Source organism: Rhagoletis zephyria, unplaced genomic scaffold, assembly GCF_001687245.7.
Source record: "Rhagoletis zephyria isolate East Lansing unplaced genomic scaffold, Rhagoletis_zephyria_1.1 Rzeph_scaffold_01747, whole genome shotgun sequence".
NCBI lineage: Eukaryota > Metazoa > Arthropoda > Insecta > Diptera > Tephritidae > Rhagoletis > Rhagoletis zephyria.
The window spans coordinates 38,118-55,035 of record NW_016158831.1 but is presented as its reverse complement, the minus strand read 5'-3'; the positions used below and the strand labels follow the sequence as shown (position 1 = coordinate 55,035).

Genomic DNA, 16,918 nt, shown 5'->3' with positions numbered 1-16,918 from the left:
CATCAGAGACAAGTGCAAATATCAATTTTACACTTGGCCTTTAAAAATGTAAAAACGTGGAACGAGAATTTGTTTTTATGCAGGCATTTATATGTACCTACATACGTACATATTTATTTATGTATTTACATACGTGTGAATGTTTCTATGCGTTTATACTTACATACATATGTATGTGTGTGTATGGATATTGCATCGCAACACAAGGATGAAAAATTAGGTGGTGGTAGAGAGCTGTTGAGCGAGCGTGCAATCAATATCTGTGCATATGTATTTTAGCAAGGCTAATTTATCTTAAGACTGTCACAACTCGAAAAAGAAGATTTTTGAGCTGTTGTCACAGTATTACTCGTTATGTAACGCTCTCCTTCTTCATATTTGGCGCTGAAACCGTTTGCGTGCAATCAATATCTGTGCATATGTATTTTAGCAAGGCTAATTTATCTTAAGACTGTCACAACTCGAAAAAGAAGATTTTTGAGCTGTTGTCACAGTATTACTCGTTATGTAACGCTCTCCTTCTTCATATTTGGCGCTGAAACCGTTTGCTTCATATTGCGAAAAATCTTGCATAAATGTTGTGTAGTTACCGCGTAACTACAGTCAGAAAAAGACATTAGGGCTGTTCAGTATCTTGGGCAAATAGTCTTGGATTTGCATTTGCATTTGCAAATTTTTTGCTTGCAGTCATGGCAACCGTTTGCATTTTATTGTTGTAAATTTACAAACGCACTGAATATGCAAATGCAAGTGCATATGCACAAAATCCTGAACAGCCCTACTGCAAAATTGTTGATTGTACAGGTTATTTCAACAGATTTTACATTTAAATCACACCCAACATACAAATTCGTTAAACCACGCTCGCGTGCTCAACATTTTTATACCCGAGCGCACTTGTGNGTTGATTGTACAGGTTATTTCAACAGATTTTACATTTAAATCACACCCAACATACAAATTTGTTAAACCACGCTCGCGTGCTCAACATTTTTATACCCGAGCGCACTTGTGCACAAGGGTATATTAATTTTGTTCACATAACGGTTGTTTGTAACAGCCAAAACGAATCGAGATAGATATAGACAAATGTATACATAAATGCTCAGAATGAATAGAGAAGTCGATTAAGCCGTCTGTCCATCCGTCCATGTACACGATACCTCGAGCAAAAATTGAGATATCTAAACGAAATTCGGTATGTAGGTTTCCATTTATTCATGGTAGGTTGGTATTGAAAATGGGCGAAATCGGACTGTAACCACGCCCACTTCCCATATAACGGTAATTTTCAGAAATACGAAAACTGCGATATTTTAGTAACTACTGGAGATTATTCACTCAAAATTGATATTTACAATACATTTTAGACGAAAAATCAGAATATTATAAACTTTTGGAAAATGGGCGTAGCCACGCCCACTTATGGTTACATGTGTATATCTTGGTAACCGCTGNGAATGGCCGAAATTTTTTAAAATCGGACAATAACCACGCCCACATCCCATATAACGGTAATTTAGGGAAATACAAAATCTTCGATAAATCAGTAAATATTAAAGCTAATTTATTCAAAATTTATGCTTGCAACAATGCTTAACCAGGAAATACGTTTATGATAAAATTTTGGAAAATGGGCGTGGCATCGCCCACATATGATCACTTATATGTATCTCGGTAACCGTTCTACCAATTTGTACAAAACTCGGTATGGTTATTGTGCTTGCCACATATAAGCAAAACGTTGAAAATTATTGAAATCGGACTGAAATTGAGGCCGCTTTTCATATAACGGTAAATTTCAGAACTGCTTGAAACTTCAAAATTTCGAAATTTAAGGATTCTAATTTACTCAAAATTGATACGCCCCAGCTTAGCATGTAGCGGTAGCTTTCGGAAAGGTCATATATTAAATACTTGCGCCGGGTATTTAATGTTCGGCTCCGCCCGAACTTAGACTTTCCTACTTGTTAAATCTAATTTGATGCCGAGGAACTCAACCAAAGAGAGCGCTGAGTCTAACGCATAATTCGCATTGAAATCCCCGCTTAAAATCACGGAATTTTATTGCAGTCCTTTTTAAGAATCCGCCATACTTCTGGTGTGTATTTTATTAAACTCTCGTGGATGAATTCAATAATTTTATTTACTGGTTGATTGGGAGAAATATAAATTGCCACAAATATAATTGATCTCTCATGGTCAATCTGCTTTCACAAGCACATATTTCTACCACCTTAGAAATGTGAATATACATTGATTCCAGCTTTTGTTCATTGAGTTCTATTTGTGGAGTAACAATACGGGCTCCGTCATGTGTGTTATGGTTTCGGTGACCATCCGTCCTTTATTTTAAAGGACAGACCTTTATTTTAACCCACTGTCCTTTATAGTTTTTTCACAATAAGGGACGCCTTTTGTCCTTTATTTCTTAAATTGTCCTTTAAATCGGCTCTGTATTTTTCAGAGGTAAATTTTTAAACGCAGAATATGAAAAATAGAAATGACCCTTATAAAATATAAGGAAAACTTTCGCGAGTTTGTTTCGCACCCCACTTAAGGGTTTCTATTGAATCGGTGATATTTGTACGATCTATAAAGCACAGGGAAAGTTGTGCCCATGATCGTGTTGCACGCTGAGTTTCCAGTTCCGTTGAAATAGAACTGCTGCAGAGTGGTTCAAAACTGGCAGTCATTCATTCACTTCATTTTTCACTCAATTTGATTAATTTTTATTTTTTTTATGAAAGCTTACAATATTTGCAAGAGATCAGTTGAGCCTGATTTCTGAATTTTAATTTGATTATATTAATTTTTTTAGTGCAAAATGCAGAAAAAGTAGCAACTTTGAAGAAAATGTATTCTCCTGTTCCAGTTAATAAATGTTACATAACAAAAACTAGTTGAAAACAATTGTATGGTTCTCCCAAAACAAAAAAAAAATAAAAAATAAAAAATTTGAAATGTTATAAAAAAACAGGGACGGTAATTATTATGAGTAAAATAATTTAAATCAATCATTATTTTGAAATTTTTATTTATTTCGCTTAGAAATAATAATTATTATTGAGTTTTATTTTTTCGGTCAACGGAAATAATTATTTGATTTTTATATTTTCGATCACAAATAATGATTATTTTATGATTTTTATTTTCCAATTTAAAAAATTAAACTCAAAAATAATTATTATCATTGAGCGAACAAATAAAAATCATAAAATAATCATTATTTTTAAGCGAAAAAATAAAAATCAAGTATTAATTATTATTTTTAATCTTATGAAAATTGAATTCCAATTTTGAACCACTGAATTATGGTAAACGCATTTTGGTAGCAAAGGATGGCGAAGTCCTTGAAAAGGATTTGGCTTCGTTTTTCGCTTCAGCAGAGGAACTTATAACGGGTGATTTTTTTGAGGTTAGGATTTTCATGCATTAGTATTTGACAGATCACGTNTATGGGCAAGGTTTTATCATACAAGTTGTATGTACGTATTCCCAAATCATTTTGAAAAAAATGTCTTTTATTTTACGTTGGTTAATATGGTCACCGTAGTTATGGTAGGTAACAACTCTGCACTACACCTGTTGTACTAGAATTTCAGGTAATTGGATACCAGAGTTGTGAAAAATGCATTAAATTTTTTAATGCATAGCATTTTAATGTAAATGAAAAAGATTAATGCATTAATTTTTGATATTTAATGTAAATGAAAATTTCAATGCATTAATTCCGAAGAAATAATGCTAATGACTTTTTTTTTGTTTTAACATTAAAATGTTTAAATGAATGCTATTCCAATAATTTATTGCATTAAAATTATAACAAGCATTAAAAACCCATTAACTAATTTTATTTTGAAGTAAAAATTCATTGCTGAAGTTGAGGGTAGAATTTTAAGGTCAAAAATGATAGTGACGGTCGTTAAGGCTGGTTTTCACTATGTCAGGTTCAATGGCATTTGTCTTTAAATAGGTAAAATCACATTGCCAAATGGAACTAAAAAACGGTTTGTTGATTATTTAGATCAGAGTAGGTCCTCAGTCGTGTATATGCGCTGCTAAACTGGCTATCTGCATATGCATCAACAATCAACATAAAAATCTAAAAAAGAACTGCGTTGCATGCACATTGGCTTTCATTTTCATAAAACATCTAACAATGTTTAGACGAATTTTTCTACAAATACACATAATATAATGAAGCTGAAAAAACTATTAGTAATTATTCCAAGTTCTTCCAAAAGGGGTTATTTATATTTTACTAAAAAAAAAATTTAATGGTTTTTAATAATGCAAACGAGCAAAAGTATTAAACACTTTGGTGCATTAAAATTTTTTCATTAGCATTAGCTTGGATAATTTAATGAAAAAAAAATTTCATTAGCATTACATTTTGCAGAATCAATGCATTGAAATATTCATTTGCATTAAATTTCATAAATTAATGCATTAATTGTTTACATTAACATTATTGCTTTAATTAAAAAATTAATTAAATTAAAAATTTAAAAATTAATGCATTTTTCACAACTCTGTTGCGTACCCAAAAATTTTCTAAAAACTCAGATTAAAAAGTTAACATTTTTTATGAAAAGTTGTTTAATTTTCTAAATTCTGTGTAAAGAAAAAAAAATCACTTGAAAAATGTTGCAAATATTTAACGAAAATCAACATGCACTTACTTTTGATCGCCAGTGTATATATTTATATGCATCAAAAATCAAGTTTATGTTTACTTATTAAAACAATCATTAAATAAGGTACATCATTATGAAAGTTCTTCCAGCAAAACTTCACTCTGGATCCGCCACTGTATCAAAAAATTAGTTTCTATGAAATTCCAAGTGAAGCCAAGTCCTTTTTCCACTTGGTCTTTTCATGCGGTTGCCATACGTACTGATTTGATCAGTACAGTGGTACTGATTTTTCAACTCTTCTACTGATTTTATTCATTGCTTCAATCAGTATGCTAATATCCTTATTTTTCAAAATTTGCACTGATTTGTACTGATCTTTCAATTCAAACAAAATACTTTAGGATTTCTTAAGGTTAAGCATTGGAACTTCCTTAAACTGTACTGTAAAAAGTAAGAAGAAAATAATTTATGTAATTATAATTGACATATTTCAGATAATGTTTGATATGCCCAAGAAATTAATATAACGAAAAGATCAATTCTTTTATTGGCATATCGCCGGGTCGTTATGTACCAGTTGCGATAATATGATGGCTTAAATTATTTAAAAATAAGGCTGAGGTTGTTTTATCGAGTGTTGTTAGTTATCTCGAAAGTAATTTTAATTTTAATAACAACAAATTTGAATATCCGAGTTTCTTTTACCTAGAAATTGCAATTCTTTTTTCTCAATTTATTGACATTGTCAGCCGCTGTGGTGTAGTGGTAAGCAGTGAGCGCATTCACTCATCAGCACCTGGGTTCGGGCCCTGGTCAAAGCAACAGCGCAATAATATAGAAAAAAAGTTTTTTCTTAACAGCGGTCGTCCCTCGGCAGGCAATGGCAAACCTCCGAGTGTATTTCTGCTATGAAACACAGCTTCTCATAAAAATACAATCGCCGTTCGGAGTCGGCGTAAAACTGTAGGTCCCTCCGCTTTGTGTGACAACATCAAGGCGCACGCCACAAATCGGAGGAGAAGCTCGGCCAAACACTAACATATGTGTAAGCGCCAATCTATTATTATTATTATTATTGACATCGTGAAAGAGTTTTGCATACAAGACATAGAGGAGATACTCTTTTTAGCGAATTAGTCTAGCAAAAATTTTGCGTAGTTGAGAAAATTTTATTTAAGCCATGAGGAAATATACATCCCTACTTTTTCACAGTTTTAACAAACACGTAATTTTGCTTTTTTCAATACCACACTCAAACGAAGCAACTGAGGGGATCTTGAGTATAAAGTTTGCTTCCTGGCGCAAAGAGAGAAACCGGCTTCTAATTAAATTGTTTGAAAGTGAACTTCAAATTAAAATTAACTTCAAAATGAAGTGTATAGAATTCTATGACTATTTAAACACTAAAAATCGAAGTGGTCTCATTTTTGCTATTAAAAAATGTCATAAATATAAAACAATTTATGGGCTCCTGTGTACAATAATGTGTACACTCATGTTAAAATGAAGAACCCTTATTTTTTATGAACTATATTTTATTTATATACCAAAATATGGTTTAGAACATGACTCCGGCGTTTTAAAGTATTATATGCAGGGTTTGAAAATGCTGTAATTTTTAATTTAATTTGCTTTTGCTGTGCTTTGACTTCGGGATTTATGATATGGAAAGCAAAGCAACAGCAACTCAGAAAACAAGCAAATGCTTTGGCTGCCATTTTGCTGTGAAATTTCGAAAGCAATCAGACAGTTCAAAAGTAATTTGTGGAAGCACAATAACAGGGAAGCATCACAAATCAATAGAAATTTGACTATAACTTAGCTGCGATGCATCAAATCAGCAGTAATAGAAGATGTTATATGTATGCATGCACAAATACACTACCCTGTAGTTCTACTGGTGACAAGAGACGACCATAAACTAAAGATTCCATACATTACTGATTGTACGGCAACTAGCTAGCGAAAGGTCATGCTACGCGTACCGCTTGGATGACATCTCTATGTTAAATTCATTAAGCAAAGGAAATGGTTTCGCAAATTTTGTGGGTAGTACTCACTCCTGGCGAGTCAATCATATGCATTTTATGTATGTATATATGTACACTCAGAAAAAAGTCAGCCAAATATATTCCTCTCAACACATGATTTGGTAACTATAAACGATTAATGTAACTATAACCAAATCATGTGTTGATAAAAACATATTTAGTTGACGTAACTAAACTCTTTCTCAGTGTAGATAATACACCATGCTGCAAAACTTCATGTGCACAGCACAGTCAAGCAGATCACAGCACAGCAAAAGCATAGTCACAGTAAATCGAAAGCAATACATTTTTTTCAATAAACTGCCGATAAAAAGAATACAGTTCTCAAAATCACAGCAAAAGCGAAGCCGTTCAAATGAAAATCAAAAATTTCAAAGCGAAGCAATAGCAAAAATAATAGTGCTGTTGCTGCTGTGTTGACAGTTTTTCAAACCCTGATTATATGTTACTTACATTCATAATTTTGCTTTGAATAAACACGTACTGGAAAAATACTGATTCTTTTTAGCATGAAAGAGTCTAACGTACTGATTTCGTGCATAAAAAATCTGGCAACCCTATCTTTTCATCGCAGTGGAAGCCTCCCTCTTCCTCTGTCACCACTAGCGGGTTCCGAGTTGAATACTTTCAGAGCTGGAGCGTCGGTATCCGTCCGTTTACATAATGTAAATCAACCAGTTAAAATCTCGGGTTCACGGGGCTGCAATACCAGGATACCGGGATATGGAAAAGTGTCCGGTATCCCGAATCCCTAATGCCCTAATGCGTACAACATTTCCAACACACCTTTGTGGGCATGAAAAGTAAAAGTACACTCATACCTCTTTATACAGCATCTCATTTTACAGCGTTTCACTTCACAGCGTACATTACTTCGTTATACGGCTGAGGCGAAATCGGAGATTCACCGTTGTTGTGCGAGGAATCAGACAATACTGTTACGATTATCCTTGGAACCTCGTCTGGATTTCCCAAATCTCTCGGTTCGTATCGCTAGATTGTTAAATAAATGCTAACGATGACCAAATTGTAGTACAATTAACTTTATTGTACAACAAACAAATTACAATATTCGCTAATACAGTAAACAATACAATACTTGTTAAAGCAATAACAACGCTTTACTAAACTTGTTAACACAATTAAACTTATAGCCTGCTTATTCGGAACTCACTCCTTGGCTCAATTTACTTGTAGCTTGCTGACTTGTAACTCCCTCACTTCGCTGTGGCGGCGCCCTTATATACCTGCGCTCGCACTTATGGCAACTCTAGAGTGTTCTGAAGTTTATCGCTCATTCTCTTTCTATCGCTGTTCGCAGTGTTCACCCAACTTGACGTTTCTCTTTGTGGAACATTATACGTCATTCCTCGAACATTCTGCCTATTTCTCGTTGTTCGCTTCGCCTTGGCGCAGTATTTGTCACACTGTCCTCCACCTAAGTCTCATCGTCCCGATCAGACACACGTGCTGTTCCAAACGCTGCAAGCATTTCCAAGTGGACCACCTTCATCTTGTTTCTTGGTCTCCCAACGGTCTGGATCCGATACACCACGTCATTTAGCCGTTTTACGACCTTTTACGGACCTTCCCAGTTGCATTGTAGTTTTGGGGACAAACCTTTCTTCCGTTGTGGATTGTACAGCACCACCAAATCTCCTTCCTGGAAATCCTCGGAATTCATCGCCTTATCATACCTGGCTTTAATCTTGTCACTCATCATTTGCGTGTGCTGTCTCACAAGAGCATGTATCTCTCTCAGCTCCTCTTCCAGGATGTTTGACGTCTCTTTTCCAATTCTTCTAGCATCACCAGTCATCCCAAACTTCAGGTCACTAGGCAAACGGAGCTCACTGCCGAAGATTACCCTTGCAGGAGTTTTACCCGTTGTTTCATGCACTGCTGACCGGTATCCCATCAGGAACAAGGGTATGCGGACATCCGAATCTTTNTTTCCGGATACCCAGTATCTGGCACATCTCTTGGAACACCGCCGATTCAAAATTTCTTCCCTGGTCAGAGTGCAGCTCTATAGGTACACCGTATCTCGCAACCCAATTGTAGGTACATACCTCAGCTACTTCCTGGTATTGAATCGGGTATCCCTCCGGCCATTTGCTAAAGTAGTCCATAACGACAAGGACGTATTTGTTTCCCTGTGTGCTCATAGGAATTGGCTCCGCTACATCCATGGCGATCCGCTCGAAAGGTGCACCTGAGTTATACTGCTTCATCTGGCCATGACTTTTGGATTTCGGCCGTTAAGCTGCAATACACTGCGCGCAGTTAGCAATACACTCTGCGACCGATTGCCGACAACCAACCCAACAGAACCTCTGCTTAATCTTCTCCAGGGTCTTCGTGATTCCCAGGTGCCCTACACTAGTACCATTGTGGAATTCCTTGAGTACATCCGGAATTATTACCCTTGGAACTACTATCAGGTTGCGGGAGCACTGGCCATCTTCGATTTCCAATGCCCTATGCAAACAGCCAGATATTAATTTTAAGCTGTTCCATTTTACCTAGTACGCCTTTGCGATGGGGCTTTCTGCTGCCATTTGCTCCTTAGTTGGCCTTCTGTCCACCTCCAGTCCATGCATCAAAAGCTCCAGATCTGGATCTCCCTGCTGAGACTTTCGTAGCTGTTCTTCATTCCACTCTTCCGCTGGTTTTATTGTCGTTTGACGGACATCTGTAATGTCCTCTTTGTCCTCAGCTTTTGAGGAGTGTTTACATTCCAGGCTACATGGTCGGCGGGACATGGCATCAGCATTACCGTGGACAATTCCCTTGTGGTGCTCAATAGCGAAGTCATAACTTTGCAGTCTCTCAATCCACCGAGCTAGCTGTCCGTCTGGATTCTTAAACTGTAGTAGCCACTTCAGCGCTGCATGGNCTGGCTCGTTTTAGTTTAACGACTGACTGGAGTTGGATTCGTCTCCCTCAGCCCTCGCGGGCGAAGTGGCCTGGCTTTCCACATTTAAAACATTTGCCAGATCCATGCTTTTTCTCGCCCAGCAGTTGGATTAGCTTCTTCAGCATATCATTTGTCTCGTCCGGTGTTTCCACTTCCACTCATGGGCTTTGTAGGCTGGCTGTTGCCTTTGGATTCGCGTACGTCTCTCTCTTGGTATACATGTCCCGCATTCCGCTGATGAACTTCTGGATTTTTACCCTTTCAAGGTTCTCACCAGATGCGTCTTCAATTGTCAAATGAGCCAACCTTTCAATCTCGGAGCGAATTCCTGTAAAGTCTCGTTGGATTTCTGGCAGCGATTCTCCAGCTCCATCTGGTAAATCTGTTTCCTGTCCTCGCTACCATAACATCTTTTCACTGCACCCATTAACGCATCGTAATGGTTCCTTTTACAGTCGGGAATAGTCTGCAATATTTCCGCTGCAGGTCCTTTTAATGTGACGAATAACGCAGCAGATTTATCCTCCATGCTCCATCGATTTGCTGTAGCCGTCTTTTCGAACTGGAGCTTAAAGACCTGGAAAGTAATCGTGCCGTCAAAGGATGGGGTTTTTACCTCAGGGGAATTCGTCGAAGTAGCTGGACGATTCAACTGTAAATCACGAAGACGACCTTCCAATTCTTCTACCTTTGCTTCGACTTTCTCCTGTCTCTCTTGAAATTTGTCCTGTATTTGTGTAATTTTTTCATCCTGTGCTTCCAGCTGTGATGATATGCGTGCCTCCTGTGCCTGTAGCTGAGTTTCTAACCGGGATGACACCTGCGCTGATACCTCTGAAGATATACGTGTCTCCAGCGCTTGCATCTGTGACGACAGCTGTGATGACATCTGTGACATGCGTGTATCCTGTGATTGCATCATCTGTGACATGGCAGCCAATAACGTGTTCATGTCCATAGCTGTTGATGAAGAACCTTTTGCTGTTCTTCAACCTTCCCGGATGTCTGATGCACATCCTTCGACGAACATGCAGCCTAATCCTTCTGTCCGTCGTTTGCGGATGCATCGTCGGGTTTACCCTGGAAGTTGTATTTGTCCACGTCGATGCCTTCAGCTTCCATAGCCTCTCGCAACCGGGATAACAATTCCACTTTCCTTCCGGAGGTGGCCAAATTACGCTTTTCCAACTCCTGTTTCAGCTCCTCAATTTTTAAGTCCTGAATTTTCGCCATTTTTAGTAGTTTCTCCTTCGGGATTTATTTAACAATCCCACTTCTGACACCAATTGTTACGATTATCCTCGGAACCTCGTCCGGGTTTCCCAAATCTCTCGGTTCGTATCGCTGGATTGTTAAATAAATGCTAACGATGACCAAATTGTAGTACAATTAACTTTATTGTAAACAAACAATTTACAATATTCGCTAATACAGTAAAAACACTTTACAATACTTGTTAAAGCAATAACAACGCTTTACTAAACTTGTTAACACAATTAAACTTATAGCTTGCTTATTCGCAACTCACTTCTCTGCTTACTTAACTTGTTGCTTGCTGACTTGTAACCCCCTGACTTCACTGTGGCGGCGCCCTTATATACCTGCGCTCGATGGCAAATCTAGTACGTTCTGAAGTTTATCGCTCATTCTCTTTCTCTCGGTGTTCGCAGTGTTCACCCAACTTGACGTTTCTCTTTGTGGATTATTCTGCGTCATTCTGCCTATTTCCCGTTGTTCGCTTCGCGTTGCCGTAGTATTCGTCACAACACAGATCAGGTGACACCTACTCAAAAGAAGTTGACATCAAAAGAGTTGACCGACGCACTTAACCACTTTGAGCAGGGAAGACGAGTTCCTCTGGAAATCGATCCAAACGAATCAAAAAGTACATACCTACAAAAGTGTGATGTGAGTCCTTTTTTTTCAATATATCTGAGGTCATAAGCAATAACCGCCTAAGTCGAAAAACCTGAATTCGAGAAAAAACGTTTTAGACATTTGGATTTTTTTGTTGTTGTTGGAGCGGCTACTAAGCCCCGTTCGGGCCACTCTATATCTTCTAGTAGCGTTGAATGGCTGACAGTGTCGAACGCCTTGACAGGTCCAACGCTACTAGAATAGTTCTCTCACAAGGTCGGTTTCGGGTTAGGCCACGAGTTATCTGAGTGTTTATGGCGTTAAGTGCTGTTGTTGTGCTATGCACTTTACGGAACCCATGTTGATGTTTCGCTGGGGTCAGGTGGTTCGTAAAGTACGGGAGCAGCAGGGCCTCGAGTGTCTTCGCTACCGGGGAGAGGAGAGTTATCGGGCGAAAAGACTCTCCTTTGTTGGCTGGTTTCACCGGTTTGAGCAGTGGAACCACTCTCCCTATTTTCCAGATGTCTGGAATGCTGGAATGACGAGAGTGGTCATAGACAGGTTGAGGACCCCCGTTAGGTACGCTACTCCCGCAGGACCAAAATTTTTCAGCATCAACATGCATATTCCGTCGGGTCCAATGGCTTTGGAGGCTTTCGCCTTTCCGATGACTACCCTTACCCCACCGCTGGTGAAAACAAGAGGCGCACTAAGTTTTGGCATTTTGTGCAGCCTTCTGCTCACTCAACGTTTGGCTTTATCCACCGGAGGATGCAGAATGAACTGCTGCTAAAATTGCTCGCACATCTCTCCGGGTCCGACGTGGTCACCAAAGTCTATCTCGACTCTGTCGTCGCGCTTCGTCGGGTTGGACAACGACCTCACGGTTGACCAAAGCTTGCTCACACCAGAGGCGAAGTTGCAGGTCTTCAGATGCTCTTCCCATTTCTTCCGCTTATGTACGTTCACAAGTTGCCGAATCTCCGAATTGAGATCCCTAATACGGGGATTTCCGGGATCGGCCTGACGAAGGTTGTCGCGCTCATCAGCTAGAACAGCCGCTTCGGCAGGAAAATTCGGACGTGGGTCCTTAATACATCCTGCTGGGATGAAGCGAGCTGCAGCAGCGGAGACAAGCAGGGATGCCGCTTGGATCTAAAGAGATCCAATTGGTTACATTTTAGGCGAATTTTTGCGGGATACTTATTTTTTCCGATCAGTATAAATGTGGATACTTTTTTAAATAGGCCAAAATTTTATATTTTCTATAAAGTTTTTTTTCGTTAAAACCTCGATTTTCATTAATGACGTTTTTTAAATGTTTTAAAAATCGCTACTTAAGCGTGAAATTAGAGCATTTTATTTTTTGTGAACGAAGCAATGAACATATGAAGAGATCTCACCAAAGCAGTGTAAGGCGCAATTGTTTAGTTAGCTAAAAAAGATGCTTTAAGTAAGATCTNTTTACAAAATACTTATGCATAAAAAATATTAGGATGGGTTAAATTATGTCTTTTTCTTGAAAATGTTTGGTTTTCTTACAAATTATGAGATGGATACGTAAAAGAAGAAAAATGGATACATTTAGATACATTTTTGGCTTGGTCGGTGATACATTTTCTTGGGACGGAGCGGCAACACTCGTGACAACCCTGCGGAACTTACGTTCACCTACATTAACGTCGGTTGGTATGGGTAGTGCAGTGAAGGCGCCCTCAGTAACTTCCGTGAAGCCTTTCCAGTCAGCTTTGGAAAAGCTGACATAAGTCCGGTGATCCACGGAAGCAAAGTCGGCAGGTTTATTAGTCGAGATGACTATGGACAGATGGTCTGATGCTAGAGTCAGCATAGGTCGCCAAGATACGCGCAAGCGCTGAAAATTGTTAGATCTGGCGAGCTGCAGCAGCTGCCCATAATCCTGGTGAGTGTGTCGTCGTTCATTGTGCGGAATGTCGAATCGTCTATCTGCTCAGCCAGATGTATTCCCCTACGATCATTTGACAGGCTTGAGTGCCAAAGATCGTGGTGCGCGTTAAAGTCACCAACTACCATACGGTTTTCACCTCNCAGCGCTGAAAATTGTTAGATCTGGGGAGCTGCAGCAGCTGCCCATAATCCTGGTGAGTGTGTCGTCGTTCATTGTGCGGAATGTCGAATCGTCTATCTGCTCAGCCAGATGTATTCCCCTACGATCATTTGACAGGCTTGAGTGCCAAAGATCGTGGTGCGCGTTAAAGTCACCAACTACCATACGGTTTTCACCTCTGAGTAGCGCACCTATTTCAGGGTGATATCCTGCCGGGCAGCTGGTGACAGGGGGTATGTATACGTTAAATATTTCGAGCTCAACATCGCCTGACCGGATAGCAATACCCTGACATTCTAGGATGGTATCCCTGCGGTCGATGTCTGCTTCAATGAGACGATACTGCACGGTGTGGTGCGTGATGAACGCTAAACCTCCACCATTATNCAGGGTGATATCCTGCCGGGCAGCTGGTGACAGGGGGTATGTAAACGTTAAATATTTCGAGTCCAACATCGCCTGACCGGATAGCAATACCCTGACATTCTAGGATGGTATCTCTGCGGTCGATGTCTGCTTCAATGAGACAATACTGCACCAAGAATGATAGAATACAAGATTGCGCCGATTGCAGCAGAATTCGTGAGAGTAATTTTAGCGTGACGTCATCGTAGAGTTGACAACTGAGAGCGGCGAGAATGAGGGCGACTAGTGATGTGCTGAATTGTCCCCAATACTCGGTACCCAATACTTAAAAAAGATTTCGGTACCCTATACTTCCTTTTCGGTATCCGATACCGATTATTTACATTAAACCCTCGCCATTATATGCATTTCAGGTTTAGAAAAAACTTTCATTACTAATTTATATGATATCGGCTAAAACACTTGAACTTATCGCCACAGAAAAATATTATTTTATCAGTTTTAACCTTAGTCGATCCAAGGTTCAAGAAAAATGCTTTGACGGATGAAGAAGCCTTTCAGGGGAGAGATTCTGTAGCCAGTTAGCGACAAGTTTCGGATCGATATCGCACTTGTTGACTTACAAATATTTGATATCAAACGTCGACAAAACCGATACCTATTCGAAAATTGTCGTTAACTGGTTACAGAATCTGTCCCAGGCCTACAAAAATGATATCGTCCGATTCAGCTGGAACAAAAATGCTTCAAACAAGTAAGGGTTTCTCTGTATTATGGCATCGAACCGACATATATACATCTTTCATTTGAATCAGTAAAAATGCTCTATTGGCTCTTACATTCGGGTTTTGTTAGGCGTTTTTTCCATATTTTTGGCCTATGTGCGCTTTTATTCGAAACCTAAATGTTTCGGTACCTAGTATCGTACTTAAAAGTATTCACTCAGCACATCACTACTGCTGTCTTCTCTACTATGACGTCACCAAAACAGCTGATTCTGTCAAAATCACTGAGAGCCGAGTAGCGGTATCGTCATCGGCGCCACCTCTGTATTCTCTCCACCGTGATACTGCACGATGTGGTGCGTGATGAACGCTTTGTGGGTGCTATTGTGTTTATTTGTGTGTCTATTGTTGTGTTGAGTTGGGGTGTGGGTGTGTTGATTGTGTGCTGCCCAGGCGAGTGGTGGTTTGCCGTGGAGGCCGTCCGATTCGCACAGCATGGGACCACGAACGACGTGGTCCATTGCCGGTGCATACGCAGGCCCGAGCAGTTACGGGGGTGACTCCACCCGTCACAGGCATTGCACCTGACCGAGGTGGAGTTTGTATGCAGTCGTCTCTGGCATACGCAGCAGGTGTAGATTTCTGGCCCTGGGTTTGACTGTATGCCAGCCCCGAGCAGAAGGGTGCGGAGAAGGTGTAGCCCTAGGATCGAGCAACGTTTGATGGATTTCGCCGAGCTAAACGGGGTTAGATCGCCGAAACAACAGCCCTTGGTCGGGTAAAACCCGAGTCATTCCGGTACGTAGAACCGGCTGTCGTGGGAATGGACATTTGGATTGTAATGTGATTGGTGATGTGTGTGGTGATTTCGTTTCCACCTTTTGCCTTTTGATTGCCCCTTTCTCTTTTCGTGTTTGATTCAAAATTAAACGCAAAGGGTGAGAAAATTATGTGTTCGTTTCATAAAGTGTCACACTCTTGTAAGGCGAAAAAGGCACATTCTTTGCCCTGTGAAGCTTTGTCAGGGGAGATGGTTGCCCTGAAAATCAGATGGTTGTTTAAAACGACACAATTATGAAATGCGTGAGCTAGACATGGACAAGAAAACAAAAACATACCTTTTTACAGGGTTGAGTGTAACATGAAAAACATTTTGCACCGGAGAAGGGCACGATTTTTTTATGGGGAAACAAAAATATTTTCGTCTATAACTTTTTAAATAGTCTAGCTGGCGAGATGGGGATTTCACATACGCATGGAGCAGTAGTTGCAGAATACGATAGCATATATAACTCAAATATTTCTTAAGTCGACTTAGACGGTTATTGCTTATGACCACAGATAAACTGACTTCAAGGCGACTTAAACGAAATGCAAAACCACAGACATTGGACAAGGCCGGACCGTGACATGTTGGATTAATCATAAAATAACTTTAAACAATAGTTGATTTCCGTTTTATTATATGTAACTAAGATATAAATTCCTTATTTTATGCTCCTTTCTGAATTTAACCTACATTTTTACAATAAATTGGAACCAATTTCCTGCTTTTAATATGAGTTTGTCATACATATGTATGTATTAGGGATGTTGCGAATGTGAATAATCTTTCACTTTAAATAGCAAAGAAAGGAGACGTAGGGGGAGAGTTTTACCACAGAGGCCTTTAGGCAAGTATCCAATGTACATATTTATTTATGAAAAAAATATTGCCCGACAAGTAAACAAAATTACTGTTTTTAAAATTTTTCCTTAAAATAAGTTCTCCAAAGAGCCCCATTTGAAGTGATTGAAACGAATATGTATATCGTCACCTGAAATGCAAAAAGACGTAACAACTCCATAACTGATGTGGGAGTTGGAATTCGATGAAATCCATCATATCAATCATAAACTTAATTTTGAATTTTTTAATAGATACGACTTTTTGTATTTCAGCGACGATGTTTGTTACGTCTTTTTGCATTTCAGGTGTCGATATGTAACATAAAGAGCAAAGCACGACACTTTGGTTTAAAATTACAGTGCACACTTTCTTCTTTTATGTCTAGTAGTTGCTTTTTTAAGATTGGTAAAAAAATCATAATAAAGAAAGAAATGCAGGTATTTAAAGAAGAGAAAACAAAAAAATATATTATTAAAAGGACTGTGTTCTCTTTGACGTACGTAAAAGGTCAAGTAGAAGTGGGAACTTGTAGAACTGCTCTGTTGTATAGCTTAAGAAATAATAAGATTAAAGATATTTTTATCAATGTTGATAAATATGACAT

At 39.0% G+C, this 16,918-nt stretch overlaps 1 long non-coding RNA gene across 1 annotated transcript; it reads right to left on the bottom strand.

The window, feature by feature from the left end:
• Positions 1 to 4,659: 4,659 nt before the first annotated feature.
• On the bottom strand, positions 4,660 to 16,475 carry LOC108365013 (uncharacterized). Its single transcript, XR_001847863.1, has 3 exons — positions 16,463 to 16,475; positions 15,620 to 15,622; positions 4,660 to 4,782 (listed from the first exon to the last, which is right to left on the bottom strand). It is a non-coding gene; the product is annotated as an uncharacterized LOC108365013 (long non-coding RNA).
• Between the last annotated feature and the right edge of the window lie 443 nt (positions 16,476 to 16,918).